A 6374-nucleotide genomic window follows, 5' to 3' on the forward strand; every position below is an offset into this window, starting at 1 on the left:
ATAGGTCTCTCTCTCTTTTTGTTTCACCTTCTTTTTTTTCATTTTACTTTCATTCTTTTCAAACAAATTTTGTCAAAATCACGATACCTGGTATTGGGAACAGAAAATAGGGAGAAATAAGCACAAGTTTGAATGTAGAAAAGAAAGTAAAGAAGAAAACAAAACCCCACAAACAAACAAACAACCCTTCCTTTCCCAACCATTACTGTCTGCACAACCATGGCAAGGGTCCATGTGGCGGCCATGTAAAGGCTCCTAAAAATGCTTATCCCTAATCTTTGAGACTTCACACATTTATATTGCCAAAAGAACTTTGAAGGTGTGATCAAAGATTTGAGAACTATCTACACTATAAATATTTCTATACTATATCTATACTATAGATCTTATAGCCTTCGGTCTAATTTCATCACAGAATCATGAGAGTCACCGAATGTTTCTATACTGTATTTAAGGTAAGAGGAATACATGACTATGTAAGAATGGTCAGAGGACACTGAGAGTGGAAGATAGGAATCATGGGCTAAGGACTGCAGGCCATCTTTGAGGAACTACAAAAGGCAAGAAAGTGGATTCATCCTCAGAACCTGCAGAAAAGAATATAGCCCTTCACAGCTCCACTTTCCAGCATACTGTACTGGACTTCAAACCTGCACAACTGTGAGGTAAATTTGCATTGTTTAAAACCACTATGTGTGAGCCGGGCGGTGGTGGCGCACGCCTTTAATCCCAGCAATCGGGAGGTAGAGGCAGGCGGATCTCTGTGAGTTCGAGGCCAGCCTGGTCTACAAGAGCTAGTTCCAGGACAGGCTCCAAAGCTACAGAGAAACCCTGTCTCGAAAAACCAAAAAAAAAAAAAAAAAAAAAAAACCAAAAAAAAAAAAACCACTATGTGTGTGAATTTCTTACAGGAGCCGTTAGAAGGTTAACGGAGCCTGCATGAACATCTTCTACTCTGTTGTCAGCACACTACCTACATTATTCGGTTTCCATATATTTTATTACATTTAACCATTTGATTGTTTTTAATACTATTGTATTCATGGATTGTTTTAAACTTATCACATCAGTCTGTCATGATTTCTTCACTTTTTTCACCCCCCTCTTTTTGCTATTTTATTATCCTGAAAAATATATGGGCTCTTCATTTACACCATTCCTGGATCTCCCCCACTCCCCTCCAACTCCTCTCACCTCCCATGTCCTCCAACTCCCTTCCAAATTCATGACCTCTTCCTTGTAATTTAATGTGTGTGTATACAATCTAATGAGGTTATTTAGCATTGCTTGCATATATATGTGTCTAAATTGATCGATAGTACAACCTACACAGGGGCTTGTTCCTGGAGAATATTGATTTCCCCATTTTCAGTAGCCATTGATTGCCTGAAGCTTTCTATCTAGGGATGAGACCTTACAAAAATTTCCCCCATCCTTGTTGGCATGTCAATTGATGTCATCATGTGGGTCTCGTAGGCAGCCATATTGTTGAGATTCCATGGGTACAGTTTCCCTGTCATGCTCTTGTCAACAAGTGTTGGTTCTCAGGCTTCTACAGTCTTTCTGTCCACTTCATCCTCACTTTCCCCTGAGCCTCAGGTATACAAGTTTCTTTGTAGGTCAGTTGTGGTTGAGCACCTCATGACCACTGTGTCTGACCAGTTGTGGATCTCTGTGATTGTCTCCATCTGTTACAAAAAGAATCTTCTTTGATGAGGAGTGAGAGTCAACTGGTCTGTAGCTATAAAGATAAGTATTAAGAATACAATTAGACATTACATTAGTTTAGGAAAATGGTCTGTTCTGTTCTAGGGTTCATGACCCTCCAGTCACAGGCAGCTGGCTAGATTTGCAGTACCAGGCATGAGCTCCTTCCTGTTATGTCCAATTAGGCAGCTGTCCAGTACCGCAGAGGTATAAATTGTCATTATTGCTCCAGCGGAGGCATCCTTCTTGGCTGACCACTGTGGTTTGTAGGTCTTACACCTACATAGACCACTGATAGCTCTTTTAGGCCACTTACACAACACCTTCTAATACTATAAGAGCTACTCCTCAGGTTTTTAGGTCAGTTCCAGCTCAATTTCACATGTGTGGTGTCTTCAGAAATAGAGTTTTGATTTCTAGTTCCATAGGCAACCAAGAGCAATAGAAATAGTCTTAGGAGTCTTTTGAACTCCCCTGATTAGCAACTTGAGGGGGAGGTTTCCCATGCATGGCACTGTTTTGTATTTATTATATGTTAAATTAGCTAGCCTATGTCTCTTAAGGGAAGCATCATCGCCGCAGGTGTCATAACTCCATTAAGAAGTCTGGGGATTTCCCAACTACTCTTAGCATTACTCTCTTATCCTTCCTCCCCCTACTTCTTCATTACCCTTCCTTCCTCTACCCACTTAAGGACCCCCATGCTCCCGTATCCCCCCTCATATCACCACTGTCCTGTGATGCCCCCTCTAGAGCTCCTTCTCCTGACTCCCATGCCCCCTTTCTTTCCTGGCTTCTGTGGTTGCTTGAGGTTATATATTTAAATCTAAAATGACTCTGACTCTCATGAATATGCTAAAGAAGGGTGGGCAGAAGCCAATCCTATATGTGTCATTCATAAATTTTACGATATTAGATGCTCAGAGCAACTGTTATTTTCCTCTCTATGCTGAGCCAAGCCAGGGTACTATGGGGCTCTTGATTCCAGTCCATACCAACATCTTGCTTCTAACTTCCCACAGATGATTAGGTTATACTGTTTTTATCCCCAGAGCTTCAAGACAGCCAAGATTGATGCTTGTCCCATGTATGATCCCCAAAGAAGCTGTGACATTTTATATGTGTGTGTATATATATATATATATATATATATATATATATATATATATATATGTATATGTTCACATATACATACCCTATATTCTTCCCCCCAAAGTAGATATGGGGGATTGAGGTTTTCCTTTTTGTTGTTTTGTATTGAACCTGGGGAGGAGATATGGGCTGTGGTAACTGACTGACTCCACTGTTGCTTCTGGTCTCATTGACTGTAGGCAGTTAGATTAAGAGAGGCCCTATGAATGTCCCAAGATAAGTTTGATAGACACCACTCTGCTGGGTAGCTTCAGGGGAAATTGAAGTGTGGCATTTGAATTTTAATTATTTTCCTTTTAGGGAGAAACTAGGGGAAGGGGCTCTCTCCCATCATTCGGTACTGCTCAAGATTCCCTGGTTCCCCTATCAATCAATGTTGGTGTGGATCACTCCATGCTCATCCTGCATTTGAGCGGCTTTCAAGTAGTTTCTTACTCACAAAGGGAACTTGCCCGTTAGTTGCCAAGCTGTTGTGTCTGAAGAAATGAGACAAGAACTTGTTTTTCCATGCTGTGGATGCCTCTCAGCTATGACTAGTGTGGATATTTGTTGCAGACCATTTAAAGTTGATCGTTTACTAAACTTACTGAGGTTATTAAAAAGTTAAAGCCTAGGTATAAAATAAATTTTGGGTGGCTAATTCTAAACTGTCACTGTCAAGGAATTAATATTTAATTTATTGCATGTTTTGAATTTTGGAAAGCCAGCTAGCATTTCATGGTAATCTCAAGATAAAGAGAAGCTATTGGCACACACCATGAAAAGAACACTGGCATCAGGCTCAAAGGCTGGGATGTGCGCCCTGGTGCTGATGTGCACTAGATATGTACTCTTGATAGTTCTTTTGTATCTCTGGTGTTTTGTTTGATTGTATTCTCAATAAGGGTACTGTTAAGAATCTTATCGTCTTTCGATAATAAATAATTTAGAAAAAAAAACGACCTAGAACCTAGTAGGTGGTCAATAAATCATTCCATTGTTGTGTATAAATCAAATTGGTGCCGAACACACAGTGCTTCTACAGCATTCGTTGTAAAAGTCATTTGCTGCCCCCATTGCACTTTGTGGGGTCCAATGCCTACATCCCATGCTAGTGTGTACCAGTGTGTAGTGGCTTAGCTTGCTTGCACTGCAGATCCAGCACTTACAGTGACATAGTCTCCACAGGTGCTTGCAGATGCCAGGATCCTCTCACTAGCTGGAAATCACAGGCCTACAGTTTTTTTCTCTCATTGGCACCAAGCACATAGGGAGTTTTTACAACAATTTTCTTTTTCACTTTTCAGTCTACTTTAAATATTCCTCATTTTTATCAATTCATATTATCTTACTTATTTACAATACCTATTATTGAATTCCACTATTCCATTCTAGACTGAAGAAGAATACCAAACAACAACAAACATTTATATTCTCACGTGTGTTAACTCTCATTATTATAAATCTTTAAGTTATACACAATCAAGGAAGAAGTTGCAAACTACCAACCCTCACTCTTTGACTGCCTCAGAGGATAAGACCAATTGGATATATTTTTTTTATGAAAAATGACTTAATTTTCACGGAAATATTTTTTCTTGGAAACATTGCATGCCTGATTTGTACAACATTGAATAAATATTACAAAATCTGCCTGTATACATTTATAATAAAGTGTTTATAATACACTAAGCTCTAGATTAAACCAATTAGCATCCAATGATCTTGATGGCAATTTTCAATTTTCTAACTATATAAAAAAGGAAACTTTACCACTGAATAGTACTCCACTGTGTTAAATGTACCACGTTTTTTAAAATCCATTCTTTGGTTGAGTGGCATCTAGGTTGTTTTCAGGTTCTGGGTATTACAAATAATGCTGCTATGAACATAGTTGAACAAATGTCCTTGGTATGACTGAGCATCCTTTGAGTATATGCCCAAGAATGGTATTGCTGGGTCCTGAGGTAGGTTGATTCCCAATTTTCTGAGAAACCACCATACTGATTTTCAGAGTGGTTGTACAAGTTTTCATTCCCACCAACAATGGAGGAGTGTTCCCCTTATTGCACATCCTCTCCAGCAAAAGCTATCATGGTGCTTTTGATCTTAGCCATTCTGACAGGTGTAAGATGGTATTTCAGAGTCATTTTGATTTGCATTTCCCTGATGGCTAAGGTTGTTGAACATTTCCTCATTTGAGATTTTTCTGTTGAGAATTCTATTTAGTTCTGTATCCCATTTTTTAATTGGATTATTTAGAATTTTGATGTCTAATTTCTTGAGTTCTTTATAGATTTTGGAGATCAGTCCTCTGTCTGATGTGGGGTTGGTGAAGATCTTTTCCCAGTCAGTAGGCTGACTTTGTCTTATTGATGTGTCCTTTGCTTTAAAGAAGTTTCTCAGTTTCAGGAGGTCCCACTTATTTATTGTTGCTCTCAGTGTCTGTGCTACTGGTGTTATATTTAGGAAGTGGTCTCCTGGGCCCATGTGTCTTGAAATTTGCATGCAAATGGATAGAATGAGAAAAAAACATTCTGAGTGAGGTAACTCAGACCCAGAAAGATGAACATGGTAGGTCCTCACTCACTTTCTTAAGGTTATTATTTTAAAAAACTTGACTTGTGCACAAATAACATCTAAACTTTAGTTTTTCTTGGACCCCTTTATGGGTTTGATTCCAGAGATATTTTTTTTTAGATACTATTAGATCAAAAAGCATGATTAAGAGGGGCTTTTCTCTCCCTAGCTCTCTCTTTTGCATGTTACTTGTGACAATGTCATTTCACAGGGATGTTTTTTCTCTAAGTCAGATTTATTGTGGGAGCCTGTTCTGTGTGGTAACTTCAGTTCTTAAAAGAGAAGAGTCCTTGACTAGTCACAAAGCACAGTCCATGGATGTACACACATGATACATATCTAGACCGTCATATGTGAGGCATGAAAGTTTACCACTCTTTTTTTTGTTTTTTTATTTTTTTATTTTATTTTTTTTTTTGTTTACCACTCTTTTTCATTTCTATTCTCAAGTTTAATACAGGTCCTGTGGTTCGAGTCCTCAAAAAAACATCGCATTTGGGGTGACACCTCCAGAAAAGTTTGTTACTGAATGACCAAGAAAGATGGTTTATTACAGTGACATCATGAGGGACATATTTGTTTTTCTTCTTCATCATTTATAAAAATTGAAGATGATTTTTTTATATATGCTCTGATAACATTTTTCCCTCCCTCTTCTCCCAGATCTTCTCCACTTTTCCACCCATCCAGTCCCATGCCTTTTTCTCTCTTTCTCTTTAGAAAACAAAGAGACAAATAAACAAACAACAAAACCAAAGTAAAAGGATAAGAAACACACACACACACACACACACAATATACAAACAAAAGATCAGTAAAATTAAAAAAACAAGTCCCAAACAAAGCAATATGAGACAAAGAAAATTCTACCAAAATACCACAGAGTTTATTTTGTGTTAGCTATCTACAGATAAGTAGTGTTTTAAGTATGGTTTCTATACCCACTGAAACTCTGT

This window comes from Microtus ochrogaster, chromosome 5, assembly GCF_000317375.1.
Source record: "Microtus ochrogaster isolate Prairie Vole_2 chromosome 5, MicOch1.0, whole genome shotgun sequence".
Taxonomy (NCBI): Eukaryota; Metazoa; Chordata; class Mammalia; order Rodentia; family Cricetidae; genus Microtus; species Microtus ochrogaster.